We start from the raw sequence: 25943 nt of genomic DNA on the forward strand, positions 1-25943 counted from the left end.
ATGAAAAGAGAAGAATAAACCTTACCACAAGAAAGAAGACTTGGAGGCAAAGTAGGTTAAGCCTACTAGCACTCCGCCAACCAGGGGTCGGGGGGCCCCTGCTGAAGCCCGGTTCGTTCGTTCGTTCGTTCTATAAATATCCCAGCATACAAACTGTCACAAAAACTGACAACATACTGATGAAAAATTATACATATGAAACAACATATTCCATAAAAACAGCATGATACTACCTGAAGAACCAGAAAGCTCCCTTAAGGTGCTCAGTTTATATCACTTGATATCATCAACCTTTACTCAAACGTACCCATACAAGAAGCTGTAACAGTAATGCAAAAGCACGTTATGAAACACAAGAAACTTCCGTACACAGAGAACTCCTTCAGCTAACGCTAAGTTACAACTACTTTACTTTTAATGGAAACATTTATAAACAACCATATGGCCTAGCAATGGGACCATCGCCGCAGAGCACGTGGCTGGCAGTTGCTACGGGCTCTGGCGAGCGACTACCGATTACGCGGCCTTGGAAAAACCGGAGCAGAAACTTGGCAGGGGAGCGAATCGCGCGCGCGCGGGCGGATACCGGTGACGCGTGGTTGTCACTGCACGGCGCTGCGTTTTTTGACCTCGGCTATAACTTGCGCGCAAAACGCACCTAACGGTACGCCTGATACCGGAAAGCAAACCTGTGTCTTAAATCAGGCGCACGTAGGATTACTAGGCGAGATTCCTCTGGAATAGCCAGATGAGGTAGGGACATGGCTAGCACAGGGCAATTTAAGGCACCAGGGCCTCCTTCCCAGGCGAAAGTCCAACAGGCGCACATCCCCCTAGGCGAATCTACGAAAACCGCGCCCACTCACAAATGTGAGAGATACGCACCCCAATACCTGCTCCTTTTGTGTCGGGCTTACCCGGGCCCAGGAATCGTTAGCGCTAGGATTTCACCCGGAACAAGTCCCGCCCATTCACCACCGGTTTTCCCAGTCTTTGTTCGTGGACTGGGCATCGTTTCAGTTGACCCATGTGGTTTCCGCGTTCAGCTACACGTTGCAGTAGAGCATTGTTCTTTTAGCCGATTTATTTAACACATTTCGCGTGTGAAGTGTTTTGCTTTTAAAAGTGTTTTATCGTGTATTCCCTGTGAAAAGTGTTAAAAGTGTTTTATAGTGTTAAAAGTGTTTTGGGTGTGTTTTATCGTGTACCATCTGTGTGTGAACTATTCACGTGTGAAAAGCGTTTCGTGTGTTGTAATAGTGTTTAATAATGAGTTCTTTTAAGTGTGAAGTTTGCGGCAACGAGTATAGTTACCGCAAGACTCTGAAGAGGCATATGTCCACAGTCCATCCACAGAAGCTGAGCGAAATGATGCCTCCTGTTACAGATAAGGAACCTTCGTGTACATACCAATGCTACATATGCGACAAGGATTTTACTTGTAAAGGTAGTTTAAAACGCCGCCAACAAAATATTCGTGGCCAACCGCAACAGCAATCGTTTAAGTGTACAATGTGTGCATTTGAAACCGATTCAAAAAAGTGCTGGATGGATCATTTCCAGTCTGCACATGAATTATGTGTGAAACCAGAAGCCCTGGAATTCTCCAGTGAAGAAGAATTTTTAAAATGGAAACAAGAAATGGAATGTGCTACACATTCCAAATTCATTAAAAGCTGTGGAACTAAATTTTACGATGATGGCCCCACATGTTATTACGTTTGCCATCGCTCAGGTCAGTTTACCTCCAAAGGTGATGGGAGACGATACCTGAAATTGACAGGAAGCAACAAAATTAACGGCAAGTGCCCTGCAGAGATAAAAGTCCAATACAAAGAAGGAAAATGCCACGTTACTTTTGTGTCCACTCACGTTGGTCACGATCTGGACCTAAGTCATCTCAACCTGACGGAAAAAGAACGGATGAAGATAGCTTAAGACATTGCTGCAGGAATCCCATTTCCTACTGTCCTCCAAAACATTCAAGAAACAGTGCAGAGTTCTAATTTGGAGAGGGTGCATCTTACAACGATGCAGGATTTGCATAACATAGCAGCTGTGTATAACCTGTCTTCAAAGTCAGACATTCAAATGATGCGATCAGCGTTGAAGCTTGGGTGCAAGAAGTGCAGCAAAGTGACAATCCATGTGTATTGTTCTATAAGCCTCAAGAAACAATTAATGATCTGTACCCTGAACTGAAAAGTGAAGACTTTGTATTAATTATAATGAACAACACACGAGGCGAAATATTAACTAAATATGGAAGTGACTGTATTTGTGTCGATGGAACTCATGGCCTAAATGGCTATGATTTTGAAGTTACAACATTACTTGTACTGGATGATATGAGGCAAGGATTTCCATGTGCTTTCCTCATATCTAACAGGAATGAATCAGATGTTTTGAGTATATTTTTCAATTGTGTTAAGTCTCAGGTTGGACAGATTTCCCCAAAAGTATTCATGACGGACCTGGCAGAATCGTATGGTATTGCTTGGAACGAAACAATGGGACATCCTGAAATGAGACTTTTCTGTACCTGGCACATCGATAGAGCCTGGAGGGCCAATATTAAGAGCAAAATTAGAAGTTTGGACAAGAGAAACGAGGTGTACAAACTTGTTAAATCGTTAATGCAGGTAAGAGACGTTGCTGTGTTTCAAGAATCGTTGGTAAAAGCATTGCAGAAACTCAACAGCGATTCAGAGACTTTAGAATTTGGTCACTATTTCAAGACGTATTATGAAAAAAATGTGAAATGTTGGGCATATTGTCATAGGATGCGATCCGGACTCAACACAAACATGCACCTGCACCTGGAGAGCATGCATAAGACATTGAAATATATACATGCTAATGCAAAGCAGGTAAAACGTTTGGACAAAGGTATATCCGCTTTGATGTCGCTTGTAACAGCAAAGCTGTTTGACAGGCTCATTGTCAACGAGAAAGGGAAGCTAACAAGTAAAATGAAAAACATTCGCCGTAAACACAAATGCAGCATTCTGATGAATAAGGACTCAATTAGGAAGGTAGGCAGAGGTTGGGAAGTACCAGCCACAAAATCACATGAAGTTTACTTTGTAGAAGAAAATAATATCTTCTGTAACTGTAAATTAGTGTGCACTGACTGTAAGGTGTGCATTCATAGGTATTCCTGCACGTGTATTGATTATAGCATTAAGTTAAATATGTGCTAGCATATACATAATGTTTGCCAACTAGACAGTACAGAACAAAATCCTTTTGAAATTTCTGAATTACAAGATGCAGTAGCTACAAATGTTGGAGATATGTCTTGCATTAATGAGAAAGAAGTGATTCTGAAGCAAGTAAGTGGAAATGCTAATTCCTGCACCCCAGAAGCATTGGCAGAAGAGAAGAGAAAAATTATTTCTAGGTTTTAAGAAATTGTTTCTGGTACATCAGCTACTGAAGTTCAGCTGGCTAACAAAATGGTGACTTCATTGAAGGTTAATGTAGGTGCTGTTCACACCAGTAGTGGTATCTCTTTCATTAGCCCACAAAGGAGTTACAAGAGAAAACTTGAACTGCAGAGGAGACTGTTTCCAGTGAAGAAAACAAATTCCTCAGGCCACATACCCATGGCAGTTCCTAATGCAGAAGAAACCAACAACATCCTGAGAACAATTCTGGATGAAGGTCTGTACCATTAATTTGCAACTATTTGCATTTAATATTAAAATATTTTAAATGTTCATGTGCCCAAATCTGGTGTGATTAGTTCTACATTGGGATGTAGTATGAACATTCTGACATGAAAATCACTTCAAAATTTTATCATTACATAAAATGCCTCATACAAATGAAGATAGTGACATAAGTGCCCTATCAATTCCACCTCTTTATACAAACTGATAACCATAATTTAGGTTATAATACATATGTAGTGACTACTTCAGGTAGACAATACATGGTTATCACCGATTGTGGTAGTGCATATGGTGTTACTTCTTTAGACAGATAGGGCTGATACTTGACATTATCATCATTCGGTACATTTTCTACAGTATGATATAGTATCAATATCTTTCAGATATCTTACCATGTGTGCTTCAGTATTATTATTACTATTTAGTCATACTTCCCCTTTCAGATATTATTTATAAATTTCATGTTCATGTGATGTGGAGTTTTTTCATGTAGTTTTAGTCTGTGACTGAATCACTCTCCCTGAAAAACCTGTGGGTTATGTTTCAGCTCCCACTATGGCTCGGATAGTATTTTTTGTAGTCTAAAAGCATTAAGGAATTAAGTTTTCTGAGAACCCCCAAAAAATAATACATTAGGTGATGACTGAAATAAAATATGATGAAAATTTAATATGCCGCATTGAGTAAACGCTTGGAGAATAACGTGCTTTCTCTGTATGGCAGATTAAGTATACCATTAGAATTACTGAGTGAAAACACAGTGGCACACACAGCAGTGAGACATGCAACAAGCATCACCTGGTATGTGATGGTAATTCCATGAAGCGGACCACACTGCATGTGATATATCTCCTATTTCACACATCTCCAGTTCAATTTTTCTGTTCTATGTATGGAACATGATTTAAAATCCTATACCTGTCAGTTCATATGTGCAACAAACTTTGAGTCAACCAATGCAGCAACAGGTCCAAAATAGGACACCAGGTATTAGATTAACTCTGTGTTACATACAATACTGAATTGCCTTGTGAGACATCTCTATATTCATGTATGCCCAATGTTACTTCCCTGTTCCAATATACAATGCATGCATTGTGATTTAATGTTTAATTGTTTACTTACAGAGCCTGACACTGAGTGTGATCAGCAAGGTTTTGGTATGCCATGGCAGCAAGAGCTTCCTCACACCACACCAGGTATGAGATTAATTCTGTGTTAGGCACAATACTGAAATGCCTTGTGAGACATCTCTATATTCATGTATGCCCAATGTTACTTCCCTGTTCCAATATACAATGCCTGCATTGTGATTTAATGTTGTCATACATTATACATAGAGACCATCGGGCACTAACATTTTTAAAAGATTGCCGACTGTTGCTTAACAAGTTGACAAGGATGCACTGTCTAGATTGCCTGAAGGTGCAGAGGTTCCAACTAAGGTGACAGGAAAAGATAGAACATCTAAAATCAGTTTTTTAAAGAGGTAGAAGGAAAAGATGTAATAAGTGATGTGTGTAGAAATGTGAGGCGATACCAGAATGCTGATGAAGCGTTAAAATTGGTGAAAGTCAAATTTGATGATGCCAATGCAGGGAACATTAGGACCTCATATAAAATACCTAAGGGGGGTTTTATATTTGCAAAAGACAACTGACCTGGGGGTATGGCGGGTTATAGACCAGAACAAAGTGGCGCAGATTAAAGACGCAAGTGAGAACGATCGTGAGAAAATTTTAATACCGGTAACAAGTGTAAACTGTGCATACAAAAGATAGTGAAGGGCATTCGGTGCTCCATATGTAGCTTTTGGTTTCATGAGAAGTGTTCAAAAATGTGTGTAAAATTTGTAACAAATGATTTCGTGTGGTCATGTCAGGAGTGCATTACAGAAACGTGCCAACGAAATATCAATAAAGTTTTAAGGGACAAAGACGAGTTATAAAAGAACTCCAAAGTGAAATCGACTTGTTAAAATACAAAGCTCTGAGTGAAAAATATGCAAATTTAGAGAACCAAGTTCCTCAAAAAGACCGTTGCCGTTTCAGCAATTCCGATGTAAACAATGACACATGGCGCCGACCAAAAATCAGCGTATTACGGAATGTTGTGCAGAACAAAACTAAAAGTGCGAACATATTGTCACAAATAAATTCGCTGCTCTTGAACTTGAAGAAAAATGCAGCGAGATGAACAATGATGAAAGTGTTTTCCCACCTGTAGAGCATGGCGGCTAGAGTAAAAGTTAAGCAAGTGCCCTTCCAGAAAAACAAATTTTGCCGTAAAAAAGAAATCGTGTGAAAATTACAAGGACGAAATCACGAAACTGAATGAACGCATAACGAGCTTACAATTCATAATCGGCAGTTTGAAAACGGATATTTCGAAAATACAACAAGAAAACAGCGAGCCTAACACGCTAAAACTTGCGCGAGATAGTTCGTCCGTTACGGAAAAGTGGTCAAATGTAAAGTGCAATATCAGCAAGACCAAAGTGCAAATTTGGAAAACGTGAGAGAGTTGCGCAATCTTTGTGCACGAAAACACATTTCAAGTAAGGTTTTTAACATGGCTGTCAATCAGTGACTGTTGTATAATACAAAATTTTGAAAAACACAGCCCTCAGTCGCGAACACAATTTGTGACCTAGGTTTTGGTGTCACAAGGGACACCTTCTTCGGACAAAATTAAAACTGTTACAGCATAACGTACCAAAAAATACGAAAGATAGATAGAATAAAAGTAAAATGCAACATAGGTGCAAGCACTAGGGGCTGCCACGTCTCCTCCGCTACAGTCAACACAGCAGAGGACACATGGCAGCCCCTATAGTCTGGGAGACGAGTCTTTGGTATTGGCAGCTCGGTAGCGTCTTTCCGTTGCCTAGCGACCGCAGGCAGGCAGCCAATGACGGCCTGACTTTGAGAGGGTAGCAAGGGCCACGTTGCCGCTCTGAAACCCGGTCGCGCGCGCTTATGAAACTTACCAGTGTCTCGCGTGCAGGCGGTGCGGTCGTTTGTCTGAAGTTGAATTCGCAGTTTATTTCGTTTTTGTTGTTTTTAGTGTTTCTTTGTTTATGTTTCGTTGTAAACAGTGTCTAGTGCGGCGGGTAGTACCAGCCCAACACAAGAAGTGAAACGGAGGAAGAAAAGTGTGCTACACACCCAGGCCCGTGAATTCGTGTGTTCTGTGAGGGATTACTTTGAGAAAGGAAACGACAAAGGTGGGCCCTTATTTCCTGTTGTTCAGGTTGTGAAGAGAACTGCAGCAGCATTGAAAATAAGTAAGAACACTGTTGTAAAGATAGGGAAAGAACAGTATAGTGTAGATTGTGACGAGAGTGGCACAACAAAGCTGCACACACCAGGAAAGAAGCGACCGAGAAATAAGCAGGTGACAGCTTTGGACGATTTTCAGAAAGACGCTATTCGTCGTCATATATACAGCTATTATAAGAGAAGGGAACATCCCACTCTATCTAAATTACTGGTGTCGCTTCAGAGAGACGATCTTTTTAAAGGGAGGAAATTTTCATTGCGTACAGTGTTGAAAGACATAGGCTTCAGCTATTCACTGTTTAACCGACGCAAAATATTAATGGAAAGGACAGATGTAGTTGCATGGCGGTGCAGATTTCTGCGCAGGGTCATGGGTGTGGAATTCAAAAGTATAGTGTGGTTAGATGAAACTTGGGTCAATGCCAGCCATTCTTTACGTAGAGGCTGGAATGATGGAACACCCGAGTTAATATATTTCAAGCATCAACTTTAAATAAATTCACGCGTACCAATACGACTTGTATTTTGTCTCGCTTTTATTTCTGCTGCTAGAGAATGCGTGTAGCAGACAGGGCGCCGTGTGCTGTGAGCCACGTTCGGCAATAGCGCCGTCTGCCCGCCGGAACTGTCAGTACCAATCACTCGTCTCACGGACTATAGTGGCCTGCACCTATGTTGCATTTTACTTTATTTTACTTTAATTCTATCTATTTTTCATATTTTTTGGTACGTTATGCTGTAACACTTAGTTTTAATTTTGTCCGAAGAAGGTGTCCCTTGTGACACCGAAACCTAGGTTACAAATTAATTGTGTTCGCGACTGAGGGCTGTGTTTTTCAAAATTTTACATTTCAAGTACTTTCAACCGCCGATAGTGAAAATGCAATGTTTCGTGGTGGGACTGTGTTGCCGTTCTAGCGACAAAGTCGCTAGAACTAGCGGATTTTATGAACTTTTAGCGGGCAAAATTGTGGCTTTAGCAGAAAAAAAATTGCGACTTTTTAGGCAGTCAAGACTAAGTTACCTTTTAAATCTTTTGCATATGAGTCGGTCTTAAAACTCAGTCACTTTCGGCTATGGACCACCGTTACATCCTCAGTTTTGTGCTAATTTTCTCTTCCTAATAAATATCAACATTCCTTTACTTCCCTACTTCCCCTTGTGGGGTGGGAAAATAAAAGATTACTCTCTGGAGAAAAACTCAACGCATGCATATTGTACCGCAAAATACTTTTACACCACCAGTATCCGATAGAGACTTTAATTAAACTCTTCGTTTATACTCACATAATGTAGTCAATTGAGATTCGAAACGCTTCCTTGCTATCATGAACTTTCTTACGACCTGCTAATTTTAACAATTTTCTTGCAAACTTATACACGGCTATCTTAATTATGTACAAAAAGATCCACATATTTCCTTAATCTGCTTACTTTTCTTTTCTAATGAAACTTAATTATGAAACCAAATACTAGTATATTAATAGGTACAGACTGGAAAAGTTGTCAACTGACAAGCTTATTTGTATCCGAAAAACGGTCACCCATTTACACAGTAGTAACATCATGAAAAGATGATAGATATTTTTGCCAGTCTCGTTAAGTATCAAAGTACTGATCCAAAAGAGTGAATAGAAAATGTAAATATTTTCTCGCAAGCCTAAAAGTGTAAGTACGTTAAAATGGGAATTTTTTTAAATTCCTATAATAATTATTCACATTTCTCACAACATTCTTTGGAAATCGAAAACGTGATAGTTTTGAAAACTGCTGCAATTTATAGTGGCATAATAAGTCCGAAATACGACCGCATTTTTATTTTGAATGTCCTTTTGCACTTCACTTACAAAACGCACAATCGTTTCGCAGCGTTTGTACAGAGCAGCCGCTTGGCGGCACTGCAGTAGCGAACCTGCAGAAAAACTGTAGGAGCTTCGTGACTCAACAAGGAGTGAGAACAAGAATACTGTATTGGAACTGGACTGTTTGGAATGTCATATTCATTTTAGTTGTATCGATGTGTTGCGGTGTCGTTAGTTCTTGCAGTTGTTTACAAATTATCGGTTTTGACTGTGTAACGATAGTAGTTGTGTGGAATTAACACAGTTATAAAAAAAAAAGTCATGGAAGTGCCGCCTAAAAGAAAAGTATACAGCCAGAGTTATAGAAAAGAGTGGGCAAACTGCATGGAGCTCAAACATTGGTTGAAGTCTGTGCCAGGTAACTCAACTAAAGCCTGGATAGCACGGGGCCCCGAGCTAGTGCAGTTCTCCTTCCTTTACGGGCTGCCCTACCCCCCTTCCCCATCCCTCCTCATCACCAATCCTCCTCCCCCTTACCTCCCCTTCACAATCCCTCTTGTTGGGGCAATGTATCGAGCCTTCGTCCGGAGATGGACGTTTGAAAACTCCAGGATCCTGTTTCCTTTTTCTCCATCCTCACGCTTTCTTCCTCTATTGGTCTTTCCCTACGTTCACTCTTCTCCTTGCTTTCATGCCCTTCCTTCTATCTCTGCCTCATTCTCCTTGCCCTAGTCTCCTTGTCTTCTTTTCCGTGTCTTATTCTCCGCTTCGGCGTTTGAGATTCTTTCTTCTATCCCTCTATCCCTCTCTTTCTTTCCTCTCTTCTTTCCTCCCTGTATGTGTCTGAAGGCCGACCCATGCATTCACACGCGTAGCTGGTGACGGGGTAACGCGTAGTTCCCCGCCCTGGATAGACAAGTACAGGCACGCACGTACCCTCTGGTAAAGGCCAGGCCCAGGGAGGGGTGATTGCCTGAGCTGTTTCCTTCCGACCGTGCCGATTGGTCCCTCCGTCCGTTTCTCGGGAGGTGTGACCAATCACCTAAGAGACGGGAGTGCCCTCTGAGAGGGCCCCCACAATGCAGGAGCGCGCCATCTGAGACGCTGGCAATCATGGGGCATTCATCCGCAATGGATTTCTCTTCTTCTTCTTCTTCTTCTTCTTCTTCTTCTTCCCTGTCTTCTGCCCAAAAAAGAAAGCTAGATGAAACTCCTGTTCCGAAACTTCTATCACCAGCACCGAAGTTTCTTGTTGTCACGAGACCTGACGGTCACGATTTCTCAACAGTCAACCCATTCGTCATTCAGAAGGGTGTAGATGCGATTGCAGGCCCAGTGAAATCTTGTACTCGGTTGTGCAACGGTACCTTGCTGTTGGAGACAGAGAGCGCCTTCCAGGCCCTCTCTTAGACACATTTCCTGCACGGGTGGAGGCCCACCAAACCTTGAATTCATCGCGTGGCGTGGTGTATACCAGGTCACTCGAAGGACTAACTGATGAGGAGATTCTGTCTTTCCTCTCTGATCAGGGAGTGACGGCCGTCCATCGGGTCGTGGAAAGGGTCAACAACGACCTCATACCGACCCAAACCATATTCCTGACATTCGACAATGTGCAATTGCCCTCACGAATTAAAGCGGGTTATGAGATCATTTCTGTTCTGCCGTATGTACCCAGCCTACAAGGTGTTACCAATGTCAGCGGTTTAACCATACACGGTAGTCTTGTTCAAGTACGGCTAAATGCGTTACCTGTGGCAGGGACGCCCATGAGGGTGACTATCCACCTCCGTCCCCTCGCTGCATCAACTGCATGGGCGACCATGCTGCCTAGTCTCGCGACTTTTAGCGTAAGCGCCAGACGGTAGCTGTGTTCTTCGATTTGGAAAAGGCTTACGACACCTGTTGGAGGGCGGGCATTCTCCGCACCATGCACACTTGGGGCCTTCGCGGTCGCCTCCCTCTTTTTATTAATGCCTTTTTAATGGATCGAATGTTCAGGGTACGTGTGGGGTCTGTTTTGTCAGATGCCTTTCGCCAGGAGAATGGGGTGCCCCAGGGCTCCGTTTTCAGCGTGGCCCTTTTTGCCATAGCTATCAATCCAATAATGGATTGCCTTCCAGCTGACGTTTCCGGTTCCCTTTTCGTGGACGACTTTACGATCTACTGCAGCGCTCAGAGAACGTCTCCTGGAGCGCTGTCTTCAGCGCTGTCTAGACCGCCTATACTCCTGGAGTGTCGCTAACGGTTTCCGTTTTTCCGGTGAGAAAACGGTCTGTATGAACTTCTGGCGTTACAGTTTCTTCCACCATCCTTACATCTCGGTCCCGTTGCTCTCCCGTTCGTGGAGACAACACAATTTTTAGGTCTTACATTTGACAGGAAACTTTGCTGGTCTCCACGTGTGTCTTACTCAGCTGCTCGTTGTACCCGTTCCCTAAATGTCCTCCGTGTTCTCAGCGGTACGCCACGGGGAGCACATCGAAAGGTCCTGCTTCGCTTATATTGGTCCATTGTCCGATCAAAGCTGGATTGTGGGAGGTTTGTCTACTCTTCTGCCCGGCCGTCCATCTTACGTCGTCTAAACTCTATCCACCATCGGGGGTTACGTCTGGCGACTGGAGCATTCTACACCAGCCCTGTTGAGAGTATATATGCCGAAGCTTCCGAATTACCGCTAAACTACTGGCGCGATATGTTGCTTTGTCGGTACGCCTGCCGACTTATGTCAATGACCGACCACCCGTCATACTTCTCCTTCTTTGACTACTCTCTCGACCGCAAATACGGGCTGTATGTCTCTGCCCTGTTACCTCCTGGAGTTCGCTTTCGTCGCCTGCTTCAACAACTTGATTTTACCCTCCCTACGACTTTTCGAGTGGGTGAGAGCCCGGCACCACCTTGGCTCCAAGCTCAGGTTCGCGTTCACCTTGAACTCAGCTCGCTCCCAAAGGAGAGGACCGCGGATCCGATATACCGTTCGAGGTTTGTCGAACTTAGTTGGAGGCTCTCTAATAATGTCTTTATTTACATAGATGACTCCAAGACTACTGCTGGCGTCGGATGTGCCTTTGACATTGGAGATGATACCTTTCAATACCGGCTCCTTGACCACGGTTCAAGCTTTACAGCTGAGCTTTTTGCCCTCTATCAGGTTGTTCAGTATATCCGCTGCCATTGTCATTCTCCCTATGCCATCTGCTCTGATTCTTTGAGCGCCATTCAGAGTCTCCGTGACCCATATTCGGACCACCCTCTCGTGCAACGAATTCAATGGTCCCTTCAGTCGATAGCTGATACCGGCGCTCGTGTCCTTTTTTTGTGGATTCCTGGCCACGTTGGTGTGCCTGGGAACGAAGCTGCTAATGCTGTGGCCAAGGTTGCTGTCGTCCTGCCTCGGACAGCTTCCTTTTGTGTCCCATCAACTGATGTTAGTGGAGTTCTCTGTCGGCGCGTTTCTTCGTTGTGGCATGAGGCTTGGTCCTCTCTCCATTAAAATAAGCTTAGGGCCATTAAACCGATCATGACAGCTCGGACGACCTCCTCACGCCTTTCCGGCGAGAGGAGTTCATTTTGGCCAGGTTTCGGATTGGGCATTGCCGATTTAGCCATCACCACCTGTTGTCAGGTGACCCCCCCCCCCCCCCCCCCAGTGCCACTGTGGTCATCCATTGACGGTGCGCCATGTTTTATTGTCCTGTCCCCGTTTTATTCACTCTCGTGCTGTCCTGTGTCTGCCGTCTACCTTACAGGAACTTCTAGCTGATGACGCTCGAGCAGCTGCTCGAGTCCTTAGTTTTATTACATTGACGGACTTGCCCAAAAAGATCTAACTCTTATTTTGTTTATCTGCGTCTTTGTAAGTACTTTCTGGTGTTGCCCCCTTGCGTTTTTCTACGCTATTAGTGCGCTAACGTTTGTGACTGGGCGCTAATGACCTTAGTACTATGGCGCCCTAAACAAATAAAAAAATCAACTAAAGCCTATTGTAGCTGTCAGTCCGAAATGTATGCAAAAATTAACGATTTGAAAAAGCATTTGGAAACGAAAAAAACAGAGGAAAATATGAACTAATTTCTCAAAATAAGCAAGTGACATTTTCTACAGTACCAGTGAAAACATGTAATTCATGTGCAAGAGCTGAGTGTACGTTAGCGTTGTACATTGCTGAACATAACTCAACTTCCAACATTGATCACTTCACTGACGTGTGTAAAAAATGCTTTAAGCATTCGAAATCAACAAACGACATGAAATTACATAGAACCAAATGTACGGAGTTAATAAATTATATTCTAGCACCTCATTTCAAAAAGGAACTTTTAAGTGAAATAGGTTGTAACAACAACGACTCTGTACTATTGCACATATAAGTAATTCTTTTCATCTGATTTTACGATAAACTTGTGAAATTGATTTTTTTTATTTCATTTCTTTTTGTTTCATGCCATTATGTTAAGAATACAGTAAATAAATTTCAATGTGAATATTAATGTTTATGTCAAATCTCGAGTCATATTGTAATAGAATTGAAATGTAACAAATGTTGAAACTGTTGAAAGATGTTTAAAATTGTAACAGTGCGTCTGGTCCATACATATGCAATGTGTTAGGATATGTAGAATGCAAAACCTCGGGTGAATACACGGTCTATCAGGGAGCGGTAAAAGGTGGATGGCAGGCGAGCGCGGGAAAAATTCGGGCGGGCACTGCATGGCACAACGGGCTCAGTAGTAGTTGGAGTTTGGCATTGGTTTGATCAACACTTTCTGGAGCGAGGAGGCTCTCCTGGAAGACAGTTTCACTGAGCCACGGGTATGTCGTTCCAACGCCCACACAGCGTGGCAAAATTCCATAGGCACTAAATGGAAACGTATTGCGACGCTAAGAAGAATTTTAAAGTGCCGATACGTCAAAAGCCGTAGCTGTGGTTGTATGTGTGCTCTGTGCCTCGCCACCTTGCCGCCCGCCAACCGCCGCATCGATACTAGCAGTTTGAAACTTTTAGTACTGTATTCGTATGGATCAGAGAGTGAACTGTGTTTGTTTGGTACAATAATAACTTAAATTTTACCAGAACTTTTCCATCATTTAATTATCCTCACAACTAACCTAGACAGCGTCCTTTCCAAACGTTGTGCAATCCGAATGTCCCGAAATGAAAATTAAAAATTGTGTTAATCATAATTAGTTGCAGAACTAGCTATATTAGAATGGTGTTTAAAGAAATGTTTTGTTAAAGAACCAGTAAATGAATAGCGAAGGTCTAACGAAGTCGAAAGGTAACTTCAGTATTGATATAGTAATGAAGTTTATTATTTCGAGACAGATTTAAAGGCATTTAAATGAGCAGTAAATAAGATGAAAAGAGTAGTAACTTATATACTGGAAATCTTGAATGAATAATAAATTCAGTAACCATTTTTTAAATACATTCATTTGAATTCTGATGTGTTCTAAATTGGTCTGACCAGCAAAAGTTGAAGTCAATATAAAAGTCAAAATTTATCAGTGTTTTATCTTTATCAAAATTGACATTGTGTGTGGCATGAAAGTACAATTTCTAGGGTAACCTATGCCCAATTTTAATCAGATTAATAGACAGTATAAAGTTTTGTAGTAAACATTATAGTGTAGTGTTACGTATTCATGATTTGCCATATCAGAACAGAACGTGAAACTATCAGTTTAATAGAATTTCTGCTTCTAAAATTCTACTATATTATGCAGTGTTACAACTTATTGTTTTGCATGAATATATACCAACTTGTACAGGGAGGAAACTCAGTTAATGCCTAATTAGGCTGGCGACCGTATTATTGTCACATTTGTAGCATCTTCTGGTTTGCTTTAGATCCATCCTGACGTTTGATTGCATTTCGAACTTACTTGACGGTTCATTGTTATTACAGAGTGGATGTAAGTCTGATTTTCCACCATTCAGGTACACGCGATCGATATCTATGCGAAAATCCTTTGTCATAAGGTGAATCCCGCTCACTTACCATAGCAAAGGCTTTAACGAGTACTGTGCCAGGAATTACAAGGTGACCAAAAATATAGTTTATTATTGGGATGAATCAACAGATGCAAGCATCAGGAAATATCTCGGGATCGTCGTAAGATATTTCAGCCCCTCGAGAGTTCTGATGCCGTTGGAATGGTATCGGCACTTTTACAGTGTTTAAAAGCTGACGGCCTCAAACTACAAAATTCAATTGCAATAGGAACCGATAACGCAGATGTTATGACTGGTTCCAGCCACAACATCTGCGTTATGACTGGTTCCAGTCACAACATGTATAAAATTCTGAAAACGCAACACAATCTTCCACATCTCATTTTGATACCTTGTGTATGTCACTCATTACAGTTGGCAGTAACGCACGCATCAGAAATAACGTTGCCACGAAACAGAGTTTCTGGTCTGTGAAACCTACACCTGGTTCTCACACTCGTCAAAGCGCCAAATTTAGTATAAAAATATTTTTCAGCTAATTAATTGCGGTGATGCACAGTTAAAAATACTGAAAGCGTGTGACACATCGAACCGGCTATAGCAAGAATTTTATCCCAGTGGGATGAATTAAAATTGCATTTTAAGACTACTAAAGATCGATGTTACACAGTGGAGATGCTTTATAATATGTACTCAAATAAAAGAATTGACTCTATATGCACTTTTTGAAAACAATTCTTGGTGACGTGCAACAGACAATCAAAATCTTTGAGAGTGAAAAAGCAAACCCCGTAAAACTGTTAAGTTGTTTGATGGCTTTGCTACGTTCAGACTGCAAATGAATTTTGTTGCCGACGGCAGCAACAACCAACAGACTACACAGATCTCAAAATAAGAGATCACCTTAATCCCGTCCCCTACCTCTGATATCTTTTTGAGTCACATGTGCAGAAGCTTCCAGTAAATCATAATGTTAGTATTGCAGGAATAAAAAAAAACGGTGTATTGATTTTAAAGTTAGGAGAAGAAATCCAAAAAAGACTTCCAGCCAACTACAAAAGATTTAGAAAAAATGACAACTTTTGAGTGAGGAAGAAACTTTGAAACAATCAAAAGACATGTCATTAACTAATCTTGTAACAGAAATGGGACACCCTGACGAAAAAATTGACAAAATCTTGCAGCAGCGGCAAACTATTCACTTCGTTGATGGAATCCGCTAAACGGGGACACTATTAGCTTTTGGGCTAAAGTAGCCGAATATAAAAATGCGATTGGAATAAACACCTTGACGGATTTAAGTGATTTCGCTATTGCTGTTCTATCTTTACCACATTCAAACACCAAAGTAGAAAGGGTGTTTAGCTCCACGAATATTGTGAAAAATAAGCTTCGGAACAGACTTTCTGAACAAACTGTAAATTCTCTTCTTCTCATCAGAAACCAACTCAAGATTAAAAACATGAATTGCTCGACTTACGATCTCCCAGATGATGTTATCAACCAAGCCGGCAAAGGAAGACCAAGAGAAACTGTAGAGGCTTCAACTTCTTCAGTTTTAACCCTTTCGTGGTTGCTGGGACACATATGTCCCACTAATTTTGGGCCTTATTTAAAACACTGGGAAGCGAGTTGCATATTTCTGCTCAGTCCTGCCATCTGTTGGCAGCTCTTCTGAACTCGGAAAAAAATCGAGGCACTGAAATTCTCAGTCCATAGAAGGCTGTGACTGTTGCAGTGCATTGTCGCGTGAGTTTCCGCGCCAAAACTTCAATTTCTTGTGTCTCGAGGCAGTTTTAGTCGTATTCTGATTACTAAAAATGTCCGAAGTAAGTATTTTTGCAATTTTCAATTTCTTAGATATTTACAAATGACAACTACACTTTCTAAAACGTATTTTACTTCTAAAATGTTTTTTAGAGTAGTTACAATTAGTGGGACACGTGTCCCAGTAACCATTGTGTGACCCTACAGATCCTTTATTTTAGGATGTTGTAGGACTTATATTTCAGAGAAAGAACTTTTTTCTGTAACATTTTGTGCTAGTAAAAGTACGGTATGTGGTTTAGAACTATTATTGTTACTTTATGCAGAAGCTGCGAGACAGCGAGATACTGGATTTTTTACTTTCATTGCCAGATAATCCAGAAGAATCGGAAATTGAAGCTGATGATGATGATGATGATCTAAAGGAGGTTTTTTCATCTCATGATCATTCGTCTACTCAAAGCACACCATTAGAAACATGGACACACAATTATATGGAACAGATTGTCAACACCGATGTGCAACTAGATTCGTTGATAGATGAAAACATCCGTGTTGCGAGTGAAAGTGGAGTGAATTTTTAGCAAGATGATGAAACTGGTGAATTTACAGATTCTCACTGGGATGATGATGTAACTCACTTTGAAGAACTAAATTTACCCTTAGTGTTCGACCCAAAACCAACAGTAAACTTTGCTTTGGCAGACAATTAACTTATGTATTTTGAAAAATTACTTGATGATTTGATGATGCAACAGATCTACTTTCAAACAAATTTGTATGCCAAACATATGAATAGTGCACAATGGAGGGAACTCACAGTTCAGGAACTAAAAGATTTTCTAGGTATGATCATAGTAATGGGTATTCTCCAATTACCTGAAGCAGCCAGTTACTGGAGCTCAGATCCATATCTAAATGTAAATGCAGTATCGAATGTTATGACACTTGCTCGCTATAAGAAAATGATAGAGAACCTTCACTGCAATGATAATTTGTTTCAGCCAGCAACAAACGATCCTGGTTATGACAAGTTGTACAAAATCAGACCACTTATCTCAGCCTTAAACAAAAGCTGTTTCAAAGTATATCACCCTTCTACTTCACTTGCAGTTGATGAGTCAATGGTTGCATTCAAAGGAAGAACAAGACTGAAACAGTACATGCCCATGAAACCTGTAAAAAGAGGTTACAAAATTTGGTGCCTTGCTGATGCAAACACAGGTTTTATTTCAAATGTTGATGTCCACACAGGTAAATCTGCTGCCAGTAGAGGGGAATTCAAAGATTGCCAAATGTGTGAAAGAGTAGTGCTGGAACTCTGTAAACCATTTTTTAATTCCAATAGAACTGTGGTTTTTGATAATTTCTTTTCAACATTTAGACTAATGAAGGAACTGAGAAAACGGGGGCTTTATAGCTGTGGTACCGTCAGAGGAAACAGAAAAGGCCCACCTCCATTTGTGGCGAGTAAATTACCAAGTCTAAACCGTGGAGAGTTTACATTTGCTTTCAAATCTGGTGTTGCTGCTGTTAAGTGGCAAGATAGCAAAGCAGTCTGTCTCCTTTCCACTGCACACAATCCTAAGGATGTTGTACTCATCAAAAGAAAGTTGAAAGATGGATCCACAATCAGCATTTCATGTCCTGAAGTAGTACATGTTTTAGTACTATGGGTGGAGTAGATCGTTTTGACCAGCTACGAGAAAGGTATGTAGTTGGCAGGCGATCAGTAAAATGGTGGCACCGACTATTTTATTTTTTTGTTGGCTTAGCCATTGTCAACTCTTATGTACTATTTCGACTGTCACGACGAAGCGCAAACCAGCTGTCATATCGAATGAGACTAGCAAGGCAGATGATAAATGGATTTTCATCAAGAATGACGAAGGGCCCATCACCTGCTTTCTGTTCTAGCAAAAGAGGTGTCACTGCAGTGCCACAGGAAGTAAGACTTATGAATGTCGGGTCTCATATTCCCAAGGTGCAAAAGACCAGGAGGCGGTGTAGGTTTTGCAGCACAAAAGACACTGAAAAACGAACAAAATATGTTTGTTCATCCTGTAATGTGCCACTTTGTATTTCACCTTGCTTTCCAAAATTTCACGCAATGTAAGTAATATTGACTAAGTAGCAAAATGTATTTTTTGTTGGAAATAATAAAGTATACCACATGTTTGCATATTGGCAAAAATGAGTTACATTTAATTTCCAATACATTAATGTTAAATATTGGTGCAAATTAGCCTTGTTCATAAATTTTACACTAATTTGTAGTAAATTCATTGCGAGGAAAATCGGTTCCAGAAATGATCAGTGGGACGTATGCTTCCCACTTTTTTTTCGTTTTATGAGAAAATGGTTCAAGTTAAAAATTATTCAAAGACATATTTGTAATTCTGACCCAAATAAGACTCTGTAACAGCTGAGGTACCTTAACCCTCCGACAGTCGCGCCTGTATCTGTGAGATACATGACCTACTTTTTCTCTAATATTACCGCAATGAACAGTGGTAACGGTTTGCTGGCCAACGACATCTTGTGTCATACTTTTCTTATTGCTTCACAGGAATTTCAGTCTTATCCCGATACTGACAAGGTCATAAATGAGTCGGGTGTGGGAACATGTACTGCCTGTATCTCTCAGATAAGCGCGCCTACTCGGGTAACGCTTTGTCGCCGCTAGTGACTGCAGCTGTTGCATTGTTTGCAGCGTATGCAATTCGGCAGTTGCGTTGTTGCCTTCTGAATGAAGCAACGTTTTGTTGTAGCTACGTGTACTCTCTTTCAAAATGAGTAAACGATTGTTGTTGTTGTGGTCTTCAGTCCTGAGACTGGTTTGATGCAGCTCTCCATGCTACTCTATCCTGTGCAAGCTTCTTCATCTCCCAGTACCTACTGCAACCTACATCCTTCTGAATCTGCTTAGTGTATTCATCTCTTGGTCTCCCTCTACGATTTTTACCCTCCACGCTGCCCTCCAATACTAAATTGGTGATCCCTTGATGCCTCAGAACATGTCCTACCAACCGATCCCTTCTTCTGGTCAAGTTGTGCCACAAACTCCTCTTCTCCCCAATCCTATTCAGTACCTCCTCATTAGTTATGTGATCTACCCATCTAATCTTGAGCATTCTTCTGTAGCACCACATTTCGAAAGCTTCTATTCTCTTCTTGTCCAAACTATTTACCGTCCATGTTTCACTTCCATACATGGCTACACTCCATACAAATACTTTCAGAAATGACTTCCTGACACTTAAATCTATACTCGATGTTAACAAATTTCTCTTCTTCAGAAACGCTTTCCTTGCCATTGCCAGTCTACATTTTATATCCTCTCTACTTCGACCATCATCACTTATTTTGCTCCCCAAATAGCAACACTCCTTTACTACTTTAAGTGTCTCATTTCCTAATCTAATACCCTCAACATCACCCGACTTAATTCGACTACATTCCATTATCCTCGTTTTGCTTTTGTTGATGTTCATCTTATATCCTCCCTTCAAGACACCATCCATTCCGTTCAACTGCTCTTCCAAGTCCTTTGCTGTCTCTGACAGAATTACAATGTCATCGGCGAACCTCAAAGTTTTTATTTCTTCTCCATGGATTTTAATACCTACTCCAAATTTTTCTTTTGTTTCCTTTACTGCTTGCTCAATATACAGATTGAATAACATCGGGGAGAGGCTACAACCCTGTCTTACTCCCTTCCCAACCGCTGCTTCCCTTTCATGTCCCTCAACTCTTATAACTGCCATCTGGTTTCTGTACAAATTGTAAATAGCGTTTCGCTCCCTGTATTTTACCCCTGCCACCTTTAGAATTTGAAAGAGAGTATTCCAGTCAACATTGTCAAAAGCTTTCTCTAAGTCTACAAATGCTAGAAACGTAGGTTTGCCTTTCCTTAATCTTTCTTCTAAGATAAGTCGTAAGGTCAGTATTGCCTCACGTGTTCCAGTATTTCTACGGAATCCAAACTGATCTTCCCCGAGGCCGGCTTCTACTAGTTTTTCCATTCGTCTGTAAAGAATTCGTGTTAGTATTTTGCAGCTGTGGCTTATTAAACTGATTGTCCGGTAATTTTCACATCTGTCAACACCTGCTTTCTTTGGGATTGGAATTATTATATTCTTCTTGAAGTCTGAGGGTATTTCACCTGTTTCATACATCTTGCTCACCAGATGGTAGAGTTTTGTCAGGACTGGCTCTCCCAAGGCCGTCAGTAGTTCCAATGGAATGTTGTCTACTCCGGGGGCCTTGTTTCGACTCAGGTCTTTCAGTGCTCTGTCGAACTCTTCACGCAGTATCGTATCTCCCATTTCATCTTCATCTACATCCTCTTCCATTTCCATAATATTGTCCTCAAGTACATCGCCCTTGTATAGACCCTTTATATACTCCTTCCACCTTTCTGCCTTTCTGCCTTCCCTTCTTTGCTTAGAACTGGGTTGCCATCTGAGCTCTTGATATTCATACAAGTGGTTCTCTTCTCTCCAAAGGTCTCTTTAATTTTCCTGTAGGCAGTATCTATCTTACCCCTAGCGAGACAAGCCTCTACATCCTTACATTTGTCCTCTAGCCATCCCTGCTTAGCCATTTTGCACTTCCTGTCGATCTCATTTTTGAGACGTTTGTATTCCTTTTTGCCTGCTTCATTTACTGCATTTTTATATTTTCTCCTTTCATCAATTAAATTCAATATTTCTTCTGTTACCCAAGGATTTCTACTAGCCCTCGTCTTTTTACCTATTTGATCCTCTGCTGCTTTCACTACTTCATCCCTCAAAGCTACCCATTCCTCTTCTACTGTATTTCTTTCCCCCATTCCTGTCAATTGTTCCCTTATGCTCTCCCTGAAACTCTCTACAACCTCTGGTTCTTTCAGTTTATCCAGGTCCCATCTCCTTAAATTCCCACCTTTTTGCAGTTTCTTCAGTTTTAATCTACAGGTCATAACCAATAGATTGTGGTCAGAGTCCACATCTGCCCCTGGAAATGTCTTACAATTTAAAACCTGGTTCCCAAATCTCTGTCTTACCATTATATAATCTATCTGATACCTTTTAGTATCTCCAGGGTTCTTCCATGTATACAACCTTCTATCATGATTCTTAAACCAAGTGTTAGCTATGATTAAGTTGTGCTCTGCGCAAAATTCTACCAGGCGGCTTCCTCTTTCATTTCTTAGCCCCAATCCATATTCACCTACTACGTTTCCTTCTCTCCCTTTTCCTACACTCGAATTCCAGTCACCCATGACTATTAAATTTTCGTCTCCCTTCACTATCTGAATAATTTCTTTTATTTCATCGTACATTTCTTCAATTTCTTCGTCATCTGCATAGCTAGTTGGCATATAAACTTGTACTACTGTAGTAGGTGTGGGCTTCGTATCTATCTTGGCCACAATAATGCGTTCACTATGCTGTTTGTAGTAGCTTACCCGCATTCCTATTTTCCTATTCATTATTAAACCTACTCCTGCATTACCCCTATTTGATTTTGTATTTATAACCCTGTATTCACCTGACCAAAAGTCTTGTTCCTCCTGCCACCGAACTTCACTAATTCCCACTATATCTAACTTTAACCTATCCATTTCCCTTTTTAAATTTTCTAACCTACCTGCCCGATTAAGGGATCTGACATTCCACGCTCCGATCCGTAGAGCGCCAGTTTTCTTTCTCCTGATAACGACGTCCTCTTGAATAGTCCCCGCCCGGAGATCCGAATGGGGGACTATTTTACCTCCGGAATATGTTACCCAAGAGGACGCCATCATCATTTAATCATACAGTAAAGCTGCATGTCCTCGGGAAAAATTACGGCCGTAGTTTCCCCTTGCTTTCAGCCGTTCGCAGTACCAGCACAGCAAGGCCGTTTTGGTTATTGTTACAAGGCCAGATCAGTCAATCATCCAGACTGTTGCCCTTGCAACTACTGAAAAGGCTGCTGCCCCTCTTCAGGAACCACACGTTTGTCTGGCCTCTCAACAGATACCCCTCCGTTGTGGTTGTACCTACGGTACGGCTATCTGTATCGCTGAGGCACGCAAGCCTCCCCACCAACGGCAAGGTCCATGGTTCATGGGGGGAGGGAGTAAACGATATGATGTAGAAAATCCTAAGGATTTGGAAGAAGTACATCGCCTTCTTCTCGACGACGAGGTATCCATTGAAGATGAAGATGATCTTAGAGAAACTGATTCAGAAACCGAAGATATACTCGAAACACGATCTGTAGACTCAGACACAGATCATGAATTTGATGAAGAGGAAAATAATGAAGCGCAGGAAACTGATGAACATTATTTTGGTGAGTAGAAAAGACAATAGATACGCTTTTAGATGTAATAATAATATCTAATAATGGTGTAATGTACTTATTTTTTTATTTTAGGTATGGATGGAACTAAATGGAGGAAAGTACCTTGGAAAGCAACACAGACACGGCCTCATAATATACTAACCAAACTGCCTGGGGTAGTTGGAGACGCAAAGAAAATGGTAACTGAAATTGACTGCTGGAGCCCATTCATCAGTAATGATATCCTAGATCTAATTGTGGTCAACACTAACAGGCGTATAGCTGATCTAAAAGGAAACTTTGCTCGCGAGAGTGACTGCAAGGACACAGACGCAATCGAAATAAAAGCCTTTCTTGGCTTGTTATACCTTGCTGGTATGTTCCGTGGTGGGCGACAGAATGTTCACGACATCTGGACAGCAGATGACCTTGGACTGAATATTTTTAGAATGAGCATGTCCGAAAAACGTTTCCTGTTCCTAATAAGATGTGTTCGTTTTGATGATGGAGCCACAAGACAAGAACGGCGCAAGACAGACAAATTAGCAGCCGTGAGGGAAATGTTCACCATATGTTTGAATAACTGCAAGACACATTACTCCCTCGGTCAGAACGTCACAGTTGATGAGCAGCTACCAGCATTTCGAGGCCGGTGTGGATTTCGCTAGTTCATACCATCCAAACCATCTAAATATGGCATCAAAATTTTCTGCCTGTGTGATGCCAAGCTTTATTATACTTACAACATGGAAATATATTGTGGATTACAACCAGAAAGACCCTTTCAGAATAACAATTCCGCCAAAGAAGTAATCCTGAGACTTGCCGAACCAATATATGGGACGGGTAGAAACATTGCAGCAGATAACTGGTTCACTAGTTTGGAGTTAGTAAGAGAACTGCATAAAAGGAGACTGTCGTTTGAAGGCACAATTAGAAAAAAAAAGAAGAAACTGCCATCGAATTTCGTAGCACCAAAAAGTAGACAGCGATATGATAGCGTATTTGGCTACAGCAAGAATGAAACCCTTGTGTCGTATGTCCCGAAAAAAGGGAAAACTGTAGTCCTCCTTTCGAGTATGCATGTATCGTCAAGTGAGGTTTCGGAAGGTTTAGAGAAAAAACCAGCAATTATTCTACACTATAATGACACCAAATCTGGAGTTGATGTAGTTGACAAACTCTGTGCAACCTACAATGTAACTAGGTCAACAAGAAGATGGCCTATGGTGATTTTTTTTCCACCTGTCGAACATTGCAGGCATCAACTCAAGAGTAATTTTCTTGGGCAACAAGAATAAATACTCAAATCGGCGCGAATACCTCAAAACTTTGGCTCTGACTCTACTGCAAGATCATCTTAAAAGAAGAGCTCTTATTATGACTCTACCTAATGATATAAAGTCAATGCTAGTAAAGTACAAACCTAAAGGAAAAGAGCAAGAAAACACTGAGCAATCCTTGGAATCAGAAAACAAGAAAATAAAAAGGTGCCAGTTATGCTACAGGGAGACAAAAAAGACTTGTCTCAGCAAGTATACATGTGAAAAATGCGGTACACATCTTTGTTTGCAAAAGCACGCAAAAATAATTAGTGAACAATGTCTTTGTGTAGAGGACAATCAGTAAAAAGAGACATGCTTTGATTAGTTCAATAATTTATGTGTATCTATAATAAAATCAATTTCTAAAAGAATTTCATGTACTTCTCTATTACAAAATGTCAAATATTTCTGTTAATTTGAAAGTGCAATGACCCTGATGTTCACTTCTGTACTTGTAAAATCTGTAACAATAAAGGTAACTGCAATTTAAAACAAAAACAAAAGAAAAAGAACCTGTAAGCAAACAAAAAACCACAAAAATCGTCGCATGTATCCACGAGATACATCGCGACTAGTTGCGTCATGAAAGTTGACGCGCCTGCTGGAGGGTTAAAAAAAACCACGAAAAGGTTAACGCAATTTATGATCCAGGAGACTTCTTACATGATTTTGAAAGTTAGGTAAAAGCATTCAGCTAATAGCTATATTTTTATTTCATGAAAGTGCAGCGTAATATATCCATCGTGACCTGTTGCATCAGAAGTCGAATCTAAGATACTCATCATTGCGAACAACTTCTGCTATGGGACCAGCCGTGAAATCGCAAAAAATTAGCTATTCCATATATTTTTTGGGTGGCATTGGTCTTTTATGTGAAAGCCGATTTTTTCCGCGATTTCAGGGTTTGTTTCATAATAAAAGTTTGAGTTATGAGTAGCTACATTATTTGGGCTTTCAATGTAACACGTTTAAAATGTCAGTATATGTATTTTATTTTATTAATAATCTCATGTACATAGTTTGAACTACAGAATTTTAATGGCTAAAAGCATACTTTTCATTTTGTCTTTTCAGATCGGAAGCTTGAGACACGAATAATTTCGATTGAGTGGAATATTAATGGCTTCGTTTACAAATTTAATTTTTTTCAGAATTTTCTAACTGTGTATATGTTACACTAATTTTGTTGTTGAAAATAAGAAACTTTCAGTACCATTAATCAATAAATTAATGTGATTTGTAGTATTTCTTGCCAAGTTTCTAAAATATCGCTGGAATAAAAGCAAAATAGGACCACTAAAAAAAGGTTGTAGGCGTTGTAGTACATTATTGTCTGGCTGAAAATAAATATAGTAATTCTCCCCCCCCCCCCCCAGCCCCCGCCCGATGACATATCTTTGCACTTAAGAAAGTTTAGCGACATCCAGTGGATTTTTAGTGACCGTTATTTTACATATCTAGCGGATTTTTTAACACCGGCTAGCGACTTTACATATTATGCAACGGCAACTCTGTGGTGGGAGGTTGTGTACAATGTTAGAATCCGCCGGAGTTTGGAAATGAATTTTTTGCTATTAGTTGAAATTAAGGCACAAGTATATTTAATTTGATCCTGTTTTTACACCATATTTCGATACCCCTCGTCGTATTGGGAGCCGCTGGAGATTATGTGGAAGCCAAGGTACGGGACACACTTCTTATTCCATCCTAAGCTAGCTTCAGGAAATATTTAACAGCTGCTCAAAATCAACTCCTGCCGTACTGCGTGTGGCCTCGCTATTTTTAAAATTGTATAATGTCGCCTCTTCTGTGTTTTA

General features: G+C 40.9%; 1 long non-coding RNA gene across 1 annotated transcript in view; it reads right to left on the reverse strand.

Moving 5' to 3' along the window:
* Window positions 1-25943, reverse strand: part of LOC126236009 (uncharacterized) — a 110072-nt gene that overhangs the window by 843 nt on the left and 83286 nt on the right. The window lies entirely within an intron of this gene.

This window comes from Schistocerca nitens, chromosome 2 (genome assembly GCF_023898315.1).
Source record: "Schistocerca nitens isolate TAMUIC-IGC-003100 chromosome 2, iqSchNite1.1, whole genome shotgun sequence".
Classification (NCBI taxonomy): Eukaryota; Metazoa; Arthropoda; class Insecta; order Orthoptera; family Acrididae; genus Schistocerca; species Schistocerca nitens.